The sequence below is a fragment of the Ambystoma mexicanum genome, chromosome 5p (assembly GCF_040938575.1).
Source record: "Ambystoma mexicanum isolate Mex_15411 chromosome 5p, UKY_AmexF1_1, whole genome shotgun sequence".
In the NCBI taxonomy this organism is placed as follows: Eukaryota; Metazoa; Chordata; class Amphibia; order Caudata; family Ambystomatidae; genus Ambystoma; species Ambystoma mexicanum.
Genome location: NC_090930.1, coordinates 417,719,949 through 417,743,470, shown reverse-complemented (window position 1 = coordinate 417,743,470; position 23,522 = coordinate 417,719,949). Strand labels below are relative to the sequence as shown.

The following is a 23,522-nucleotide window of genomic DNA, read 5'->3' as shown; positions in this document are numbered from 1 at the left end:
TAATGAGACAGACACCTCCTCCTTTCTTGGGCACCAGGAAATACCGGGAATACCAACCCGACCCTCTCTGATCGGGAGGTAACTCTTCCACAGCACCCTTCGACAACCGGGTTTGCAGTTCTTCCTGGAGCTCCTGTCCCAGGTTGGAGGCAGTGGTTTTCTTAAGAAGGGCACACAATAACCCTACCGAACGAGCTGCAGGGCCCAGGCTTGGGAGGTAATCTCCTGCCACTACGGCCAATGTTCTGCCAAATGTCCACAAACCGGCAAGTCGTGGGAGGGAAATCAAAGCGGCTTAGAGGGTGGTGCCGCCCCCACCACTGCCAGTGTTTGCTGGCCTCTAGAAGCCCCTCTGCCACTTTGCAATGGGAGAAACACCTCTACCCCCGCCTGGCCTTTGGGAGCGGCGCTTTCCTGTCGTAAGGCACATAGCACCTGCAGCTTCTGCCCCTATATGCAAAGCTGACGGTAGGTTTGGCCAGCTGCAGAGCTAGGCCCAGCGTTTTTTGTGTGGCTATTTTAGACTCTTTGAACTTTTCCAGAGAGTCATCAGCCTTCTGGCCAAAGAAAAATTCTCACTCGAAAATGCATGTCCAGTAATCGATTCTGAACGTTCAAGGAGAAACCCGAAGTTTTGAGATAGGCTTGCCTTCTCAATACTACCATCGCACCCATGAAACTGCCAACGCAGTCGGCCACGTCCAGGCCAGTCTGCAATCACTGCTTGGCTACCTCCTTCCAATCTTCCCCTAGCCGTGTAAACCCAGCCAGCATTTCACCTTTGGGATGTACTGTGTTGCCTGCTCCACGGCTTTCCATAGAACAAATGGTTTAAGTTACTTACTTGTAACTGTTGTTCTGCAGCATGGTTCTGGCATCGATTCACATGCTCATGAATATTCCCCGTCGTCGGGCTGGGAATCCTCAGTAAATGAAAAAACTGTTTCACTTTCACTTTAAAACTGTATTTCTCCTCTAAACCAATCACTGCCCTCTGGGTCATACTGCCTCCATCCAATGACAGTCCTCTCCCGAGGCTCTACCCCTGGAGGCCATCTTCAGACTTGGTAAGCACGTAAAGTGGCAGTATGAACCAAGAAGAGCCACATAGGGGAAGGAGGGAGGGTTTCCATGTGAATCCATGCCAGACTCATTCTGGAGAACAATAGTTACACGTAAGTAACTTAAAACTCCTCCAGCATGGGGGTCTGGCATGGATTCACATTTTCATGAATAACGATTACACAGCAGTACATATACACAACCACGGGAGGTGGCAAGGCTCAACAGAAGCAATAACACACTCACCTCTGCAACAGATTCACCTCAAGTGAACCGGTTGCATAACTCCGCTTGGCCGACTCTGGACTCCTCCCTGGAATCCCTGTCGACGCAGTAGAACCATGTGAAGATGTGCATGAAACCCCACGTAGGAGCCCTGCAGATGTCGAGCAGGGGCACACCAGAGAGAAACGCTGTTGTTGCTGCGATGGCTATGGTGGAGTGGGCTCTTGGTCGGCATGGCAGCGGTCTGCTCGCCAGTCGATGACGGTGCATGATGCAGCCGAGAGCCACCTGGAGATGGAAGACTTTGAAAGGGCTTTTCTGCGATTTACAGGGCCAAAGTTGATTAACAACTGAGAAGTCGTCCGAAAATTCTTTCTATGTGCCACATACAACCTCAAGGCACAAGCCACTTCCAGCGAATGCCAGGCCCTCTCCGCTGGGGACGATGGATTTGGGAAGACAGATTAACACCAGAGGTTCCTTGAGGTGGAATTCTGACGGTACCTTGGGCATAAAGGTGGGGTGTGTACGCAGTACCACCTTTGAAGCATGGAACGACATGTAAGGCTGCTTGCACAACAGGGCCTGGATCTCCCCGACCCTCCTGGCCGAGGTGATAGCCGTGAGAAGAGCAGTCTTCCATGAGAGGAACTTGAGCAGGGCTTGATGCATAAGTTCAATAGGAGCTTCCATAACTTTAGTCAGCACTACTTTGAGTTCCCAAGCCGGGGCTGGTGCCTTCACTGGTGGAAATGTCCTGAAGAGCCCAAGAGCCCCTTGCGGAACTCTTTGACAAGTCTGTGCGACCACAGGGTGGGTCTACCCGGAGACCTGGTATACCGGCATATGGCAGCGAGGTTCACCCTGATAGAGGCGTGAGCCAAACCCGCCTTGGCTAAGGAGAGCAAATAGGGTAGAAGCTGATGGGCCGTGACCCGCACGGGCGAGTCCGGCACCACACTGAGAAATGCTTCCACTTATGGCCATAGCATTTCAACGTCGATGAGGCTCTGGCCAGGATCTACTTACATTTTGTTGGTAGAGCATATCCTCCAAACTCGAGGGGTGCAGGAGCCATGCCCTCAGGTGCAGAATTGCCCCTCCCTCTCTGGTGAGAAGGTCCGGGAACAGTGGTAGCCTGATGGACGGGGCCACTGACAGACGCAGCAGGTCCGGATACTACATCTGTCTCGGTCACGTTCGTGCGACGAGAATTAACTTGCAGTGGTACTGTCTGAGTGTGTTGATCACACCTTGTATGAGTGGAAACGGAAGAAAAGCATACAGGAACTGTCCCTCCCACAGGAACAAGAATGCGTCCCCATGCTCCTCAGCTGAGGGAACTTGCTGGTGAACTTCTGGCACTTCGCGTTTGTCGCAGCCATGAAGAGATCGATATGGGGTTTGCCCCAACTGTCGAACAGAAGGTCCACCTGGTCCTAGCGAAGCTCCCATTCATGGCAGGAATGCAACTCTCTGCTGAGCGAGTCCACAATGGTGTTCTTGACGCCTACCAGATGAAAAGGGACGAGGAACATGCACTGCCAAATGGCCCAGAGCCACAGATTCTGGGCTTCCTTGGAGAACCCGAGAGCAGGTTCCCCCTTGCTTCCGGATGTTGAACATGGCGGAGTTGTTGTCTGTGAAGATGCTCACCACCATGCCCTTCAGCAACGGCAGAAAATGCTTGAGGGCCCATAATAGGGCCCTCACTCTCCCACGACGATTGCTGCCGTACTTCTGCCCTTTGCTCCTACAACAAAGCAGTACAGCCGGTGAGTTGGGAAGACTCATATCAGACCGGTCTGTGTGAAAATCAAGGTTGCAAACGGCAACATTGTATGAAAATTATTAAGCCATCAGATGAGTGAATGAACTTTGAAGCTAAAATACGATACCGTAGACAGAGTGTGTCAGCCCAGTTCTCTCCTCGGTCAAAACGCTCCGAGTCCACATAGATGCTACACTATCCATGGACAAACAAGTTAGCGCCATTGTCTCGGCCTCCGCATTGAGCACTAAACTCATCAATGCTATAAAGCCTTTTCTAACTAAGGACAACTGCCTCTCCATTGACAGAGCCACCATAGGAGCCAAATTGGACTACTGCAATGCCCTCCTAGCTGGCACATCTAAATAAATCTAGCTAGACTCTAAACCACCCAAAACAACGCTCTTAGAGCAGCTCTTAGTATACCCAAAAGAGAACACATTACACAAGCAAGAAAATCGGCCCACTGACTCCCAGTCAAAGACCGTATCACGTTCAAAATACACTCCACCACCCACAAATGCATCAATTTTTCTGCACCCTCATACCTATCAGACTTGGAAACACCAACCAACTTACAGTGCCCTGAATTAACAGGGCCAAAGCAGGAGGAATAGGCTTCCCACATCTTGCCCCCAAGCTATGGAACGCGCTCCCTACCAACCGCAGAGCTGAAACGTCTCCATGCCCTCCGTAAAAACCTAAAAAATGCCCCTTTCAACTAGTATCCACTCCTGCACCACCAAGTCCCTGACCTTGGATTGCCATGCCAGTATGCTAATTTTTATTGTATGTTTTTGTATGCAACTACGCTATGTCACTCCACGGTAACAAGTGCATCATCTCCTTTGCGCCTACTGTATGTTGTATGTAACTAAGCTTTGAGTAACCACTGTAACTAGCGCCACAATGCTTACGGGCTGCTGTGCGCTTAACAAATGCAAATAAATAAACAAATAAATAAATAAATAAGAGTGGTCCGGCATCACGTGGGTGCTAATTCGAAGGTCTCTGTTAGTCATTCATCTGGAAGGGTGCGACTGTTAAAAAGAAAGTGAATGGTGAAATCGAAGTAGTCCTGCAATGGGTCAAGCCAAACCGTGTGAACATTCGAAAGACTTCAATACTTGATGTAAAATTGACATTGGTCCGAGCCTGGCTGAGGGAGATTAATGGTATAGAAGGGATCTGAGCCCGGCAGAGGGAGACCCGGGGTGAACCAGAAGTCAACTGGAAAATGAAGAACCTACAAACAATGTGAGCAAAGAAAAAAAGTGAAAGACAGGCTTGAGCCCGGCACAGGGAAGTCTGTGCGGAAACTTCATGCTAAAAGGATCTGAGCCCAGTTCAGTGGGATACGGGGTGGATATTGAATCACCTGTTGTTAATACTTGTGAAAATCTGAAAGGGGGAAAAGAACTGGCTGTATATCTGGTTGCATCAGACCCTTTGAGTTAAGAGACTTTGAGAAACAAGGAGACTTACGCTCCGGAGGCCATGATGCTGATGAGTGAACTGCAACCTCGTGCTAAAGAAGCCAGAGACTGTGCTATGCTCAAATGAACCACCTTATCACGTGCTAAAAACATGTAGATGGGAGGCCAACCGCCTGAAAATCTGACATATCTTTTTTTAACACTTCTTTATTTTTCATAACATTATTTCCCACACTATTTGTATTTAGAGGTAAGGATTGGCAATATGTTGTTTAGAATAGGCCCTTTTATTTTGATAAGACACCATTAGGACTGTGTTATTATTTGATGGTCGTAGCTTGTTCCCATCTGTAGATTTAGGTTTAGATAGGCGTTTATCATACCCTTTGTGAAGTTCAATAAACACCTTTGAACTATGGTCACTTGTGTCTGTGTTACTGTTGATGCCATGCCTTCCTTACACCATTCACTGGAGGATATCTCCCTCCAGCGCTGAAGCAGTGCTTTTATCAAACTCCGTTGGCGTACCTACTTGCTTCTACACTACAAGAACCTGCTGCCATTGCTCGCGGAGAAAGCGACTGCGGAGTTTCCTGGCCCTTTGAACCGCCCATTCACTGGAGGACAAAGCTGCATGACAGGGAAGCACGCAAAGTGCATCGCAGTCAGATGGCGGATATGGCAGCAGCAGAGCAGGCTGGAGTCTCCGGCTATTGAAGAAGAAATTCAGGTAAGAGATGGAGTTATCCCATTAAAATTAGCAATGCAGGAGACCACCAGGGTTCGAAGGCAAGATGGGTGCCTGATTGAAAGGCTCTGTTCTGTGCCCTGTTGTTTGGTAGAGTATTGGCAGAGTTAGGTGCCCGTGAACCACCATTACGGCTCCCGGGACTGCGGACGGCATGCTGCAACAGTAGGGGCAATCTGGCTCAACCCTGACTCTAAACAATGGTGAAACCAGCCCCCAGGCAGAGAGGTCGGGAGATACAAGGCAGGCAGAGCCGCCCGTGACACTGTGTGGCAAACGCGGGCCACAGCTAGTGGTGACCGAGGGATGCTGGAAGACCCGAGGGGCACACTCGAGGTGCAGTAGAGGAATAGACATCCCTGTGTTACCGACGACCGGAGGGCTCGGAGCTTATGCCTCTCCCCCCCACACCATGGTGGACGTCAGGTGGCAGTGTCGTGCCCCCACGGGGGAGCGCTGAGGAGGCGGCAATGAGGTGAGTTTGCACGCCCCCACACCCCTGCTGTGTGACTACCCGAGGCCATAGGCAAAGAGAAGGAAAAGGAGAGGCCCCCAGCTTGTGGCTCAGAAGCCAGCGCAGTGCCAGGAGTGCTCTTGTATTAGGCGCTGCCTGGTGGGAGCAGGCCGGCTGGGGCGTGACCAGTGAAATCAGAAGACCAAAGAAGGCAGAGACCGGCATATCAGGAGCAGAGCCAGCGGCACAGTGATTGAGTAGAGCAGAACCCCAGGAGACAGCAGATGTGTGCCGGACAGGGAGACTGGGCTTCCCCTCCCCCGCCCTGCAAGGCCCTCCCGCGGAGTGCCGTGAACAAAGCGGTAACATCACTGCCCTGGTGTTTGGAGCATACACCTCTAGTGGTGGGACACAGCCTGGAGACTGCCACAGGGAGGCCCCTAGGCAACACGGGAGTCAGCCAGATCCTGGAAACTCCGACGGCCAGGTGGGACTGTCTATGCAGGAGTTGGATCTGGTGGGCACCCCGTGTGCGGGCAGGAGCTCGAGACAAAAGAGTGGAGGGCGAGGTAGCTATTGGCACGCAAGGTCTCACTGATGCATGTCCCAGACATATGGGTGGCGCTGTATGGGTAAGGAGCAGTGCGGCTGAGGAACCCTAGGACTGGGAACCCGGAGAGTGGGCCTGGAGTGGGTAACAGAGTAGGGAGGTTCCCCTTGAACTTGGAGAGCCCAGGGGTTGTGTGTGAGCCATGGAAAGCAGAGTGATCTGGGGCAGGGTGAACAGGGGCTGACTGGTGCATAATAGCCCACGTAGATGAGCTGAAAAGCAGCGCTCACACAGTACCAGTACTCGGAGTGAGGGGAGATGGTGAAAAAGAAAGGGGACGAGGGACCCCACCCATGTAGCGGAGTTCGGCACCATCAAGAATGACATTCAAGTGATCCTGGAGCAGATACAGGGTATGAGAACAGATATTGGTGCCAAAGTGGGAGACCTCTCGGCGAGAGCGATTACCATGGAGGATAGGATGGAGGGCCTGGAGGTAAACCATACCTCGCCCATGGTCCTTGAGACACAGGTTGGGACCCGCCTCCAAGTAGTGGAAAGGCGAGAGGAGGAACTCTGGCTCAAGGTGGAGGACACTGAGAACAGGGAGTGGCGCAACAACCTCTGCTTCTTTGGCCTGAGAGAGAAGGAGGGGAAATCCCTGGCCGGGCTAGAGTGCAAGATACAGGAGATCATGGGGATGGTCCTGGGCTCCAAGGGGAGACGGGCCCCTAGACAGACCGCATCGGGCATGGGAAAGGGGGGTGGCGGGGAGTGCTAAGGGGCCCTGCTCGGTCCTTGCCAGGATGCATTGCTATCGGGACAAGGTGGACGTTTTGGAGAAGGCCAGACGCATGGGGGACATTGAATATGAGGGGTCACGAGTGCCCATTTTCCAGGACCTTTCCGCCCAGACACTCCCGAGGCGCAAGAAATGCAGATGGCTCAGAGAGAAAGGGGTAAAGTACAGATGGAGATACCCTTTTGCGCTCATCCTTGAATGGGAGGGTGAGAGGTGCCAGGTGATAACGGAGAAAGACATTAAAAGGGCCATGGAGGAACTACGTGCGCGAACCAGATGGAAGGGGTGCCGTTGACAAGTGGGGAGCGAGGGTCGCAGCCAGGCCAGTGGGCCAGAGGGACTTGAGACGATACATGGACGACGCAGGATCCAGGCCACCAAGAAGTTCCAGAAGCTCAATACTCCACCCTCACGAGGGGAGGTCACCTGAAGAGAACGGGGCATGGTTTTGGGAGGCTACTGGCCTGACCCGAGGGGCACTTCGATGCTGGAGGGGGGTACATTAAGTCTGATAGTTGTTAGTGCATGTTTTCTTTGAGGGGATGTAGGAGGGTAGCTGGGGGTCTCTGAGGGAGATTGTTATACTGGTCTGCCTCTCTCTTGGTTCAGTTGATATGACAGGAAGGGGGAAGAAGGGAGTTATCGTTAACAGGGGTGTTTTGTTGGAGGGGAGGGGCGAGGGGGTGCATCATGTCGTGGGTGAAGAGGCTGTAATGCCTAGGGACGAGGTTAGAGGGAGCTAGAAGAACCAGGGTAGAGTTCTCCGCTGTGGTGGTTCGGTCTGTGAAGCCACAGTACAGGATATGTGGGTCTGTGAGCTTCTGCAGGGCAGTAGGGAGGCAAGGGGAGGGGAGGGGGGAACGATTAGTAGAGAGAGGGGGAGGGAGGGGGATCTTATGCAGCCAACCTTATGGAATAGGGAGGGGAATGGCTCCCGCCAAACCTGGGGGTTTAATGTGAGCAAGGTGAAAAAGGTGTATGGCTGAGTTACGGTTAGCCAGGTTAAATGTTAAGGGGGTTAAACTCGCAAAACAAGCCGGCTGACTGGCAACATGTTTCACAAACAGCGCTTGGCAGTTCACTTTCTGCAAGAGACCAACTATAAACAGGGGACGGAGTCCCCAATTACGGGTAGGGACATTGGGAGGACATACTGGGCTTCCCATAAAGACAGCAAGAAGGAGGGGGTAGGTATCATAATGGAAAAAACGTTTAGGCTTGAGGTGAAATAGGTTAAGAAAGGGTTTGGGGGCCGCTTTCTGGGGATAACGGGTCTCCACGAGGGTGTACATTTCACACTAGCCACGGTGTATGCACCCAATGTGGGACATGTGAGGTTTCTGCATGGGATATTCGGGATGTTGGAGAACTGGGCAGAGGTGGGTTACAATCCTGGGGGGTAACTTCAACCTAGTGGGCGATCCAGCAAAGGACTGTTGGTCAGTAAGGGGGATAGGCAAAGGGTGGAAGAGAAGAACAAGTTACTTTCTTACCTGGTAACGTTCTTTCGATGGGATGGTCAGACGACGTATTCCATATCTATGACAGGTAATGTCCACAGCTGTGCTGCTTCGGAAAATCTTTGGCGTCTGCGTCCTGCGTCGATGACGTCGATGCGCCGTCCCGAGGACCTCCTCCGACGGCCGACGTCACCCGATGTGATAAGTAGGACGCACGACGCCCATAGCCTCAGTTATAGTTTTTTCCCCAGAACGTGTGCCACCAGTATTCTGCCAGTCAGACACACAAGGCCTTGCGGAACACAAGCTGCAATCGCAAAAGAAATTCTGCAGCGGGGAAGGCAGGGAGGGAGCGATATGGGAATACGTCGTCGGACCATCCCATCGAAAGAACGTTACCAGGTAAGAAAGTAACTTGTTCTTCGAGGGGATTGGGTCCTCCAACGTATTCCATATCTATGACAGACTCCCAAAGCAGTACCAAGCAAGGAGGTTGGAAAGAATTTAGAATACAAATTTAGCATGCCCAATCAAATTGCGGAATATAGAACTGCCTTGCCAAAGGCCAGATCTTGCCCTATGATAGAATCAAGGGAATAGTGACGCACAAAAGTATGTACTGAAGCCCAGGTGGCTGCATCACAGATGTGACGAATAGGAACTCCCCTCTGCAGGGCAGTAGATGCAGCCACTCCTCTGGTAGAAAGGGCCCGCAAGCCAGCCAGAGGGTCCTTACCCGCCAAGCGGTAACACTCGGAGATAGCTAAAATAATCCAACGAGACAAAGTCTGTTTCGTCACAGCTTGTCCCAAACGCTTTCCAGCGTAACCAATGAAAAGTTGATCGTCCACTCTGACCCAGGACATGCGCGAGATATAAAAGCTCAACGCTCTCCTAGGATCTAGCCTATGAGCCTCTCCTCTTCCTCACCAGGATGTGGAGGAGGATTGAACGCCTGAAGAACAACCTTCTGGCTCAAATGAAATTCCGAAACCACCTTCGGAAGAAAAGAAGGACGAACTCTGAGGACAACCCTGTCCTTATGAAACACAGTGAAGGGTGGCTTAACTGAAAGTTCCTGTAACTCACTCACTCTGCGAGCGGAAGTAACCGCAACCAAAAACCCAGTTTTCAGAGTCAACAGCCTCAAAGGGCAAGAATGTAAAGGCTCAAACGGAGCACCCATAAGAAACTTAACAAGGTTCAGATCCCAACCTGGCACCAAAAAAGGTGACGGAGGGAGCACATTAGTGAGCCCTTTCAAAAACTGCGAAATTAAAGGGATCTTAAAATAGGAACATTCTTCAGACAAGCGCTTTAATGATCCCCCACTTGCAAGCCCCTGTGGGCCAAAGAAAGCAAAAGGAACAAGTTACTTACCTGTAACTGTTGTTCTCCAGCATGGGTCTGGCATGGATTCACATGCTCATGAATATTCCCCGTCGTCAGGCTGGGAATCCTCGGTAAAGAAAAAACCAGTATCAGTTTCGTTTCTGATCTGTCTTTCGTAGTAATAACCAATCACTGGTCTCTGCGTCATACTGACCACAGCCAATGACTGCCCTCTACCTAAGCACCGCCTCTGGCAGCCATCTTCAGATTTGGAAGCACGTGAAGTGGCAGTATGACCAAGTGAAGAGCCGCAGAGGGGTAGGCGGGAGGGTTCGCATGTGAATCCATGCCAGACCCATGCTGGAGAACAACAGTTACAGGTAAGTAACTTGTTCCTTCTCCAGCATGGGGTCTGGCATGGATTCACATGCTCATGAATAAAGAATACATAGCAGTACACACATGCACAACCACGGGAGGTGGCAAAGGCTCAACATTAAGCATCACATAAACTCAACATTAAGCATCTTACCTCCTCACCAGGCTCACCTCAGGCGAACAGGTTGCGCAGCACTGCTTGGCCGACCCTGGACTCCTCCCTGGAATCCCGGTCGACGCAGTAGAATTTCGTGAAGGTGTGCGTCGACCTCCACGTAGCAGCCCTGCATATGTCCAGCAGGGGCACACCAGATAGGAACGCCGTGGTAGCTGCGATCGCTCTGGTGGAATGGGCTCTCGGACGGCCAGGCAGCGGTCGGTTTGCCAACCGGTGACAGCACATGATACAGCCGGAGAGCCATCTGGAGATGGAAGCCTTCGAGAGAGCCTTCCCCTGATTGACAGGTCCACAGTTCACAAAGAGTTGTGACGTCTTCCGAAAACCCTTCATGCGGTCCACGTAGAACTTCAGCGCTCTAGCTACATCCAGCGAGTGCAAAGTCCTCTCAGCCGGCGACGAAGGCGACGGGAAAAACACAGGTAACACCAAGGGTTCGTTGAGATGGAAGTCCGACGGTACCTTGGGCATGAAGGAGGGGTGCGTCCTGAGCACTACCCTCGTGTCGTGGAAAGTCAAGTACGGGGCCTTGCAGGAAAGGGCCTGGATCTCTCCCACTCGTCGTGCGGAGGTGATGGCCACAAGAAAAGCTGTTTTCCACGATAGAAACTTCAACGGGGCCGAGTGCAGAGGCTCGAACGGAGGTCCCATGAGCTTGGTCAGCACCACGTTGAGCTCCCACGCCGGGGCCGGAGCCTTCACCGGCGGGAACGATCTGAACAGTCCCTTCATGAACTCTTTCACCAGACGATGAGACCACAAGGACGTCCGGCCCGTGGTTCTGGTGTATCGGGAGATCGCAGCAAGATGAATCTTGATGGACGCGTGTGCCAGACCAGCTTTGGCCAGCGTCAGCAGGTACGGCAGTACTTGGGGAGCCGTAATCCATAGAGGGTTAATCTTCTGTGCGTGGCACCAGACAGAGAACCTCTTCCATTTGTGTCCGTAGCATTTAAGAGTCGAGGACGCCCTGGCCTTTGCAAGAACCTCTCTGCAATCGGCCGGTATGTCGTATCCTCCAAACTCTAGCGCTGCAGGAGCCAGGCCTGCAAGTTCAGCGACTTCGGGTCGTGGTGGAGGATGGCGCCTCCTTCCCTGGAGAGTAGATCCGCGTCCGCCGGCAGCTTGATCGGCGGGGACGCTGACAAGTCCAGAAGGTCCGGGAACCATATCTGCCTCGGCCACGCAGGTGCGATGAGGATCATCCTGCACCGTGACCTCTTGAGCTGGTTGATGAGCCGGATTAGCAGAGGCAAGGGAGGGAACGCGTAGAGGAACAGGCCCTCCCAGGGGAACGAGAAAGCATTGCCCATGCTCCTCGTCTGGGGAAACCTGCTGGCGAACCTCCGGCACTTGGTGTTCGTCGCCGTCGCGAACAGGTCGATCTGGGGTGTGCCCCACCGTCGGAAGAGGCGATCCACCAGATCCTGCCGTAGCTCCCACTCGTGGCACGAGCGCAGCTCCCTGCTGAGTGAGTCGGCGATGGTGTTTTTTATCCCTGCCAGATGAAACGGCACCAGAAAAATCCCTTGGGCGACGGCCCAATGCCATAGGTCCTGCGCCTCCTTGGACAGCGCCGGGGACCTGGTTCCGCCCTGTTTCCTGATGTAAAACATGGTGGTGGTGTTGTCGGTGAAGATCCTCACCACCTTGCCCTTGAGGGACGGAAGGAAGGACCTGAGGGCCCAAAACACTGCACGGAGCTCCAGGACGTTGATATGTAGGGACTTCTCCGTCGGGAGCCAGAGTCCCCTTGCGTGCAGATTTTCGGTGTGCGCTCCCCACCCTTCCAGGGAGGCATCCGTGGTCACAGTCTCCTGGTGGGCTGGGGTCTGGAAGTCCATTCCCGCCGTCAGATGCGCGCGGGTGCCCCACCACCGTATCGCTCGTCGGAAACTCTCGTCGAGCTTGATCCTTTCCTCGAAGCTGCCCGTCGTCTGGATCCAGCGCGCATCCAGGAATTCTTGCAACGGGCGCATCCGGAGCCTGCACATGGGAATGAGGTAGATGCAGGAAGACATCATCCCGAGGAGGGACTTGATGGACCTCACTTTGGCCGCGTCGGCCACCAACATCCGTTGCACCTTGCCCAAGATGGTCCTGGTCCTCTCCTCCGACGGGGAGGCCAGAAGGGACACTGTGTCGAGCCTCGCTCCCAGAAACAGTGCGACTTGCGCGGGCACCAGGTGGGATTTGGCGTAGTTCACGGAGAATCCCAGGTCCGTGAGGAGTTGGACGGTCCTTGCCGTGTGGACCACGGTGAGCTCCCTCGTCTTGGCGCGGATGAGCCAGTCGTCCAGGTAGGGGTAGACGTGAATCCCCTCGCGGCGCAGTTGCGCCGCCACCGGTGCAAGGCACTTGGTGAATACCCTGGGTGCCGACCGTAGTCCAAAGGGAAGGGCTTTGAACTGGTAATGGCGCCCTTGGACCACGAATCTGAGGAATTTGCAGTGCCCCTTTAGGATGGGAATGTGGAAGTAGGCATCCTCCAAATCCAACGACGATAGGAAGTCTCCTTCCTCCAGCTGACCCAGGACGTGCTGGAGGGTGACCATCCGGAACTTCTGCGCCTTGATGAACTTGTTCAGACGTCGCAGGTCTAGGATGGGGCGCCATCCTCCCGTCTTCTTCTTCACGAGGAAGTATCTCGAGTAGACTCCGGAGCCCCGAAGCCTCTTTGGGACGAGTTCGATGGCGCCCTTTCTGAGCATCGCCTTTACCTCCAGGAGAAGTTGAGGGACGTGAAGTTCTTTCCTGGCCACGGGGGGGACGCGCGGGCACCTTCTTTGAAACTCGAGCGCGTGGCCCCGGGCCAGGGCGTCCAGCACCCAACGGTCGGTGGAGATGGACTCCCACACGCTGACGAAGCCCGCCAGCCGGCCTCCCACCGGGGTGCTTCGGTGGGGGCCCGACCCCACGGCCGGTTCAATCCTGCTTGGACGCGGCCTTGCCGCCTTGACCTCCTTGGCGACGACGGCGGGGTCCGCTAGACTTGCCTCGTCCTCTGTAGGCCTCTTGCGACGACGAGCGGGCCGATTGACGGTAGGAAGCAAAACCGCCGCCGGAACCTTTGGAGGCGCCCTTGCCTCCGCCGCTCCGAAAGGGCGTCCGTCGTTGCAGGACTCCAAGGGCCCGGGCCGTCTCCGTATCCGCCTTGATGGCCTGAAGGGAATCATCCACTGTCTTCCCAAACAGGTTGTTCCCGTCGAAGGGCATGTCCAGGACTCTGGTCTGGACGTCCTGCCGGAAGTCCGTAGCTTTGAGCCATCCACGACGTCGAAGGCAAACGCCGTTGCCCAGCTGGCGGAACCCAGTGTCGGCGATGTCCGTCGCCACGGTGATGGCGTGGTCCGAGGCCACCTCACCTTCCTGCAGGATCTCAAGGGCCTCCGCCCTCTTGTCGTCCGGCAGAAAATCCAGCAGGGGAGCCATCTTGTACCAGAGCTCCCTGTCGTAGCGGGCCACGATAGCCAAGGCGTTGGCCGCTTTAATCGTCGTCGCTGCCGACGAGATGACTCTACGCCCCATAGTATCCAATTTCTTTCCCTCGCCGTCCGGCGGGGAAGTCGATGTGGAGGCCGCACCCCCCCCCGCTTTCTTCCTGGCTGCCGCGGAGACGACGGAGTCCGGGGTAGGCTGCGCCCGGAGGCATAGGGGGGCCGTGTCCGGGACCCGGTACTTTTTCTCGTACCGGTCTCTTCTAGCTGGCGTCGTGGAAGGGTTCTTGAGGAGGGAAAGGCCCTCATCCCAAATGTCGTCCAACAGAGGCACTGCGAGGACCGTCTTCCTCTTGGCCTCGCGCCGCTGATAAAGGAAGCCTTCCTTTTTCTTCTCCTCAGGGCAGAGTTGGAAAAGCTCGGAAGCCCTGGAGATCATGGAGTGGAAAGATCCGATCTCGTCGGGCGGAGAGGCCCTGGTGGGAGGCGACGACGGAAAATCCTCGTCGTATGCCTCGTCGTCCGTACCCGTCGCTGCCGTGTCAGTCCCCGTATCATCCCCTCGGGTGGACGGGGAGGAGGGCTGGAAGGGGCGCGACGGTTGAAAAGGAGGTGGTGGATGGATCCTTCTTTTCTTGGTAGGGGGAACACCAGAAGGTCCCGGTTCTGGATCCCCCGACGGGAGAGGTTCCTCCGTCGGTAACGGTAGCCTCGTCCTTATCTCGGAGCATAAGGACTGTATGGCCAACAAAATGGCCGCCGAGTTGTCTTGCGGCGCTGGCAGAGGGGAATCCGACGGGCGAGCAGGGGCCCCGTCGGTATCCTCGACGATGTCGTCGTCGTCACCTGCGTCGGGGTCCATTCCGACGGGCTGGCCTTCTTCCACGCCTAGGCCGTGGCTTAAGACCTCGATCAGCTCCTCTTCTGAGGTTGAGGCCGACTCTACGACGACGCCCTGCCCCCCCTTCTTCTTCCCCACGGGGGGTTTCACGGGGGTCCTATCGATGGGCACAAAGGAAGACTCCCTCCGAGGAGGCAGGGAGATTCTGGGCCCTGAGGTCGCCACCACTGGTGCAGCCACCACAGGCTGAGCCAGGGCTGCCGCGACCGTTTCGATAGAGGGCTTGGTCGGATGGATCAAGGCCTTCACCACCTTAGGTGCGCTCACCGCCTTATCCTTGAGGGAGGGGGCACTGCCACGCTCCTCCTCTGCCTTAGAGCTCGACCGGGGCCTCTCCAGGAGATTCGCCGGGTGCTCGGCCTTCCTCTTACCCGACCCAGAGCGTTGGCTCGTGGTTGATGGTGCCGGGGAGGGTGCGCCCTGCCTGGCGCCCGTAGAGCCCGACCGTTCGGCGCTCCCGGTGCCAGCGGACTCGCGGTGCTTGGCCTTATGTTGGGCCCCCGTCGCCGGGGCGCCCTCAAAGGTCTTAGAAGACCGCTCGGATTTCTTCTTCTTCTCGCCAGACGGGCTCTTACCCTCCAGCCAGTTGGCGAGACGTTGATGGCGGTCCTTCATGGTCCGTTCCGACATGTTGCCGCAAAACGCACAGTCCTTCTCCACGTGCGTCTTGTCCTCATGAAGGCAGTAAAGGCAGAAAGAGTGTTCGTCCTCCTTGAAGACGTTCTGCAGCTGGCATCCAGGGCAGACCCTGAACAGCTTTCCGGGCGTCAAGCTTCCCTTCTCCTGGGCCATCTCCGAGACCGGGCCTGAGAAGCTTTTGGAGTCCTCCGAAGTGTAGCTCGACGAAATCTTCACCCTTGAGGGGCACAGATGAATCCGACACGGGTCCCCGTTGATCGGATGTAGAATCGGTGGAGCTTGAGGCTCTTTTGACCGAAAGAATCGAAGTTTTTTGTAAAAAGCGCGAAAAATAGCACTAACGCTCGAGAGCAATAGCACGAGGATCCCAACACATGAACGTGCGGTAAAAATCTGAAGATGGCTGCCAGAGGCGGTGCTTAGGTAGAGGGCAGTCATTGGCTGTGGTCAGTATGACGCAGAGACCAGTGATTGGTTATTACTACGAAAGACAGATCAGAAACGAAACTGATACTGGTTTTTTCTTTACCGAGGATTCCCAGCCTGACGACGGGGAATATTCATGAGCATGTGAATCCATGCCAGACCCCATGCTGGAGAACCATGGGAATGTCACATTCAAAAGGATCCACATTCTGAACTCTGCACCAGTCGCAGAACTTCCTCCAATGGCAAAGGTACAGAGACTTTGTTGCCGGCCGCCTGGCCGAGAGCAACACCTCCATCACGTCTTCAGGGAGGTCCCAATCCTTATACCTCAACCTTTCAGAAGCCAAGCGTGAAGATTGAGGGATCTGACCTCTGTGTGGAGAACCTGACCCCCCCCCTCCTGTGAGAGCAGATAGTCTCGGTAGGGAAGACGACGTGGAGGGCAGATGGACAAGTCTAGAAGGTCCGAGTACCACGTCCTCTGGGCCCATGCCAGAGCAATGAGGATCATCTGGGAACCGAACCTCCGTAACCTCCGCAGCACTTGCAGGATGACGGGGACTGGAGGAAACGCGTACAGCAGTGGGAATGACTACTCCACCACAAACGCGTCTCCTAAGGCTCCTTTTGGAGGAAATTCCCGCAGGCCAAACCTTTCGCACTTCCGGTTGACACTGGGAGAAGATCTCCAGGAGAATCTCCTAAGCCAGCTCCCACTCGTGAGAGATCAAGCTCTGCCTGCTCAGAGCGTCCGCCGCCTCGTTGTCGTCTCCGGCTAAATGAACAGCCGAGATCGAAACTTCCTGCTGGATGGCCCAGAATTCGAGCTGCGTCGCCTCCTTGCACAGCGGAAGTGACCCTGCCCCCCCTTTTGGTTGAGGTAGTGCATGGCCACCGTGTTGTCCGTTAGAATCAGGACACTCTTTCCGCGCACAGTCGGCAGAAAAGCCTTCAGGGCTAGCCTGACGGCCCTCAGCTTCAACAGATTGATATGGAGTCTGGACTCCGACGGAGACCAACGACCGCTGACTGTCAACTCGATGGCATGAGCTCCCCATCCCGTGAGGGATGCGTCCGTCACGATCGTCACCTCCGGCCAGGGCAGCCAAAATGGGGCCCCCTTCATCAGATTGCCCTCGACGGTCCACCACAGAAGGTCCCGTGCGTTGCCTGAAGGCAAAGAGGCAACTGCCCGAGCGGCCTTGGCACCTCGAGTACCTTTGTTTCCACCTCTGGCACTCTTACGATGACTTCTTTGACTGCTAGCTCCTCTCTCTTTACTGAAGGACGAGTAATAGCGAAAGGACCCTCCCCTCCATTGCTGTCCCCTAGGACGAAAAGGCGGAGGTTGGCAAACTGCAGCGCCCAACGATTTTGCTGCAGCTTTGGAGGTCTGCAACCTCTCAAGGCTCTCGTCAGCCTTGCTCCCAAAAAAGGTGTTCACTGTCAAAAGGCATGTTGAGGAGCCGGGACTGCACATCAGAAGCGAACCCAGACTTCCGCAACCACGCAAACCTGCGCATTACGGTGCTCGCCGCCATGGACCGGCTGACACAATACGCCAAGTCCAAACCCGACTGAACGGCCTCACACATAGCATCCTTGCCATCCTGAACCATAGCAAGGAAACCATCCCGTTCGTCCCCTTTGGGAATATGATCAGCCGTTAAAGCAACACAGTTCCACAGAGTGTGTGTGAAACGAGACAAGGCACATATGGAGTTGGCTGCCTGAAGCTCCATACCCCCCCGAAGAAAACACTTTCTTCGCCCAGCCATCAAAACGTTTGTCGTCCCTATGCGGAGGGATGGTAGGATACGACGCCTGCTTTGCCGGGGCCGTAGCCGCCTGCACCACCAAACTCTCCGGAGTGGGGTGCCTAGACAAGTAGCAGGGGTCGCTACTGGCTGGACGGTATTTTCGCGACAAAGACTAGCCCACTGCCGGGAGACTCTCCGGAGCAGTCCAAGCCGCCGCCACCCTTCTCTGCAGAGCCATATGAAAAGGCAAAACCGGCTCAGTGGGTGGACCGAGATCAAGGATGTCCGTGAGATCATCCTGAACGAACGCCCCTGGGGGAGCTGACCAACCCAAGTACTCGGTAACCCGAGACATAAGGTGCCGATATGAAGATTTGGCATGAGTGCCAGGCTCCGGCCGACAAAACTCCACCTCCGGAGAGGTGTCCAGTCCACTGGCATCATGCAGCGACTGCCTCAGGTCAACAAACTGGCTTTGGCCCGAGATAAGGTCATCTGGAACCGTAACCGGAACCAGGCCGCCATCAGAGCCTTCATCACCCTCTGAAATGTACTCCAGGCGGGGAGAGGAAGACCTCTGCGGACCAAAGCAGTGCCGGACCTTAGCCATAGCCTTTCAAGGGGCAAACCCCGTGCCCCACTGGGCCCCTCTTACACCACCGCCTCGAAAGGCGTTGAGGGCGCCGAACGAGTCAGCGCCGGCGTCGACAGAAAAGGCGTTGAGGGCGCCGAACGAGTCGGTGCCGACAGAAAAGGCGTCGACGTCGAGCGAATCGACGTCAACTGCAACGCCTCCAGCATCTGCGGCATCGACACAGTCCTCGAAGCCGGAGCTCCGAGCGTGTCTCTCGACAACCTGGTCGCCGACGGCGTCGACGACCCCCTCGGAGGCAGAGCCTCGAGAGAAATAGTCAACGACCTCGGCGTCACAGGCGTCAACGTCTTCTTTGAAGACGGCACAGGATCATGCTGTCTCGAGCGCGTCGAGGACCGGGACCTGGAACGGGCATTGCGAGAACGGCTACCCTTGTCCGAGCGGGACTTCTCCCGCGAGCCGACCACCCGAGCCCGAAGGCGTACGGGCGGTGTCTCTCGACCGGTGATGACCTACCCCACTCGGAGGCGCGGACGCGACCTATGCCGGCGCTTCCTGGAATGCCTAGAAGAGGCGGAGGAGTGACGAGACCGACTCCTGGAAGGAGACCCACCGGACTTTCGACGATGACGTGGAGAGTCACCCCTCGAGTCATCGGTCGAAAGCCCCGCAGACCTCGACTTCCGGGGCTTAGACACCTGGCCTACCGACACCTTCTTCTTGCGTTCCCGCAAGGCCTTAGCAGTGAGCGACTGGCAGTCGACACAGTCGTCCGTATCGTGGGCCTCCCCGAGGTACCAGAGGCAGGCATCGTGCGAGTCCGTGACCGACATCTTGGACCCACAGTCCCTGCAGTTCTTGAAGCCCGGACGCGGGGTCGAAGACGAGAAAGACATCGCCACAAACAGGTCTTCACAACAAACCGAACAGGTTCAACGAACCGAGAATAGAAAACAGCAACTCCAATGAGTCGAGGCGTACCAAGATTCACGAAGCGAACACGTTCGCGGAAAAAACGGAACTGAGGCTATGGGCGTCGTGCGTCCTACTTATCACATCGGGTGACGTCGGCCGTCGGAGGAGGTCCTCGGGGACGGCGCATCGACGCATATGCCAAAGATTTTCCGAAGCAGCACAGCTGTGGACATTCCCTGTCATAGATATGGAATACATAGGAGGACCCAATCCCCTCGAAATCCCTATTCTCGGATGCGTCTATTGCAGCTTATCGCGCCGCATTGAGAAAACGGCATGGGCAAAAAAAATAATGCACTGTTTTTGCCCCCTTCTGGAATTTCCACATCATGACTATTCAGCTCTCATCAAACAGCCCGAAAACGTATGAGTTTATTTAGCCCAACAAGTTTTGAACATTTTGCATTTCTGTTTGACGGACGCGCATAGTTCTGCAAATCTGATTTCAACATGCCTTGTGGCTATTCCAACGCCTGTCCACACCTGTCCCGATTTTGAGAGAGTTATTTGGAGTCTTGCATTATGATTCCTTGGTTGAGCCGTCTGATGTCCGGAATTCTTTTTCTGTATATGAGTATTATAAGTTCTGCGCTGACACTATCCACAAATGGAGAAACATGACTTGTGCTCCATCCTACATTGGAAAGTGTCAGCAACTAAAAAGTAACGCAAATGAAAAAGGGACTGATTTTGAGCGACACTTGTGTGCAAGCTCTATAAAGGTTTGCGTTGATGTTCAAATGATATGTTAAGCAACTTTACTGTTTCCACTGCTAGCCACTTGTACCATGTAAAACTTCCCCCAGGTTGGTTATTTTCCTGTGGGAACTTCACTTATTCGTACATTCCTGCTAATATTTCAGGTGGCCCATGTGCTTTGACATGTCTTGGTTTAATGATGTACCCTTTGAAATCTGCAATTGGACGTTCTATACAAGCTGCTTCAAATACTGCCCTATCACCTGACTGCAATTCTGAGATGCATTTGCTCTCTGAAAGAGAAGTCGTAGCAGTAGCCATTTCCGTTATCGGAATTTGGGGCTTAGTGGCGCGGGGGGGATATAAAATCATAATTAAATTAGCCTGTCTGGTGGTCAAAGGGCGTATGAGACCTCAAAAGCTTTAACTGAACTATTGCTGTGTATTATGGATCCCCGGCAGATGTAAAGGAACCAGGAATATGTTGTGCATGACTGCACATTTCCACAGCCCCTGCGCTTCCGTCGATAGATTCGGAGAGCGGGATCCACCCTGCTTGCGGATATAAAACATGGTGGTGGTGTTGTCCATGAATATGCAAATCACCTTGTTGTGTAGCTGCAGCTTGAAGGATTTCATGGCCCAGAACACTGCCCTCACCTCAAGGACGCTGATGTTTTGGACTTTTTCCTTCGGAAGCCAAAGACTTCTGGTATGGAACTCTCCTGTGTGGGCTCCCCAGCCTACTAGGGAGGCATCCGTGGTCACGGTGACTTGATGTGCTGGAGGAAAGTCAGCTTTGCATTGGTCGAATGACTTGATGTCAGGACCCTGGGTCATATCCCATAATCTCAAACATCCCCCCTCACCCATACACTGACGATATGCCTCCCAGTCCATACCTGGGGAGAATTGGGGGTTCTGGAATATTGGGGTAAATGGTGATGGGAATGTGGTGATCCCTTTCCGCACAACCTGTACGTCCCATATTTCCTCCAACAGGGCTGTGAGCGCACATTTGTGCATGTTCTCAGGTCTGTCTGCATAAGGCAGCCATAGTACCTCATCCAAAGGTTTCCTGACTCGCCCTGTCCATTCTGTGCCAGATCTTCTCAGAGTTTCCTTTCAGCCACTTTCTTATGACTCTAAAATGTGATGCTCGTAGTAAGTGTGAACATTCGGGAGGGCCAGGCCCTCTTTATCGTGTGCGGTCATCATAGCGTTCATTGAGATCGTGGGTTTCTTTGTCCGCCATATAAATGCTGATATTAGTTTATGGAGGGATTTACAGAAAGCCTGCAGACGTTTGTCCGTCAGTGCCTGAAAAAGGTACAGTATTTTTGGGAGGATCATCATTTTGATCGTATTAACTCTAACCAGCCATACCTTCAGGGGGCCCATTTACCCAGCATTTGTCCCACGCTACCAGGAGGGTAACAGTTTGCTGTGTAAAATGCTGTTATGATGTCGTGACCTGAATGCCTAGATAAGTGATTTGGTCCTCTACCGTAGTGGACTGGGCGCTTCTTCAAAGTGTGGTCATCCGAGCGCCATTCAGGAATAGGTTTAGCATTTCTGATTTCTCAGTATTAATTTCTAGGCCCGCCACTGACTCAAACAGCTCTAGTTCTTGGGGAATCCCCAGTATGGACTTAGCTGGGTCTGTAAGTGTTAGAATAAGATCATCCGTGAACGCCATAATTGTATGCCCTCTGCCCGAACTGAATACCCTATATTTTGCTTGTCATTCGAATTTTTTACAGCAGAGGCTCTAAATAAATTGCATATAACATTGGGCAACTCTGTTTTGTTCCTCTTCTAATGCTAATTGGGTGGGACAAGGAGTCATTTATTGACAGCCTTATTTTTGGGTCCACATAATTCACCTGGATCATGCAAATAAAACCAGGGCTGAAGCCCACAAGTTCCATTGTCAAAAATAGTAAGGACCATTCCACGCGATCAAACGCTTTCTCCGCATCGAGCGCCAGCATTATGATCGAGAGTTTAGTCTTTTATATTTTTTCTATCAAGTGGCAGACTCTTCTAATTTTATCAAAGGTCTGTCTGTTCTTCATAAATCTTGACTGGTATGGCATGATCAGGTCTGGGAGTATGGTATCCATTCTGTTTGCTAATATCTTTGTATACATTTATGCGTCCAAATTAATCAATGCTATCGGTCGGTAGGATCCGCATTGTGTGGGGTCTGTCTTTGGTTTTGGGAATAGCCCCATTTTAGGCTCTTCTATGGTGTCAGAAATGTTGCCCCGTGTCCCCAGTTGGTGCAAGAGGAATGGTCAATCTCAGAGCTAATGTTGCCCGGAATGTTTTGCAGAAGACCGCAGTAAAGCCATCCGGCCCTGGTGCCTTGTTAAGCGGTAGTTCCTTGATGGCCTGGATCACCTCTTCCTCCGTTATCACCGCCCCTAGACGTTCTCTTGTTAGCGGTTTTATCTTACGGAGGGGTAGTGATTCCAGGTAATACTTTTGTTTCTCGTGATTTTGGGAATCTGATGAGCATTAACTTGGAGTAGAACTCCTGAAAGTGTTTCATTATGTCTGGCTTGTCAGTGATTAACTCCCCTTGTTGGTTTTTGATTTTGAGTACAGTCCGGTTGGCCCTTTTCCCTCTAAGATATCTGGCCAGTAGGCTGTCTGCTTTGTTTGCCTTTGGGTAATATTTTTATATAGCACAGAGGAGGGCCACCTCTGCTTTCATTGCCTGTAATATATCCAATTGGCCTCTCACAGTTCTATATTCTCGTTTAATGGCCCTGCTTTGATCCTGTGTCGTGATCTCTTAGTTTGGCCTCCAATCCCTCCTCCATTATACTCAGTTGTTTGTCCCTTGTCACCGTTATTGCTTAAGGAATTTGTTTAACCTCCTTAGATCTAGTATGTGTCTCCATCCTCCTGACTTCTTTCATACCAGAAAGTATCTAGAGTACACTCCGGATCCCTGGAGGTGAAATGGTACAGGTTCAATGGCTACCTTTTTCATTAGGGACCATACTTCAAGGAGTAGGGCTTGATGTTTTTCTGCCTTTGGGATGGGGTGATGGATGGACATTTCCCCATGAATTCCAGGTCATGGCCCTGTTGGATGATGGGCAGCACCCATTTGTCAGTGGTGATGTCTCTCCACTGTGGAGCGAAGTTGGCAAGCAACCCACCAACTGGAGTGCTGTAGTGAGGGTTGGGTGTGGTGGCCTGGCCAGGCTTGTTTTGGGGCTCGACTCTTGGAGGAGGCCACACTTCTTTGTTGGTTCCCTTGGTAGGGTTGAGATTGTCCCTTATAACCCTCTTGGGTGGTGCCGGTGCAGGCTGTTTGTGGATGGTAGGAGAACCTGTATACTCTCAAAGTCCTGGAAAACCTTGCTTTCCCAGAGTGAAAGGATTGGGGGCGTTGCTGTAATCTGCCAAGGGAGCGTTCTATTTCTGTTTCAGCTTTGATGTTTTGAAGGGTTTCGTCCACCTTTTTACCGAAGAGGTTGACTCCATTGAAAAGCATGTCTACAACCTTTGACTGGACCTCAGGCCGGATACTTCTGGCTTTTAACGACCCCTGGCAGTGTAACACTGCCCCATTGCCCATCTGGTGGAATCCTGTATCCGCTATATGTACGGCTACTGAGATGGCGTGATCTGACACTGCTTCACCCTCGTGCAGCAGTGCGAGGGCTTCATC

General features: G+C 53.5%; 1 protein-coding gene across 11 annotated transcripts in view; it reads right to left on the bottom strand.

Annotated features, from left to right (window-relative positions):
- MAP7D3 (MAP7 domain containing 3) overlaps nt 1-23,522 on the bottom strand; it is a 1,453,570-nt gene that overhangs the window by 255,095 nt on the left and 1,174,953 nt on the right. The gene's annotated exons all lie outside the window — the stretch shown is intronic.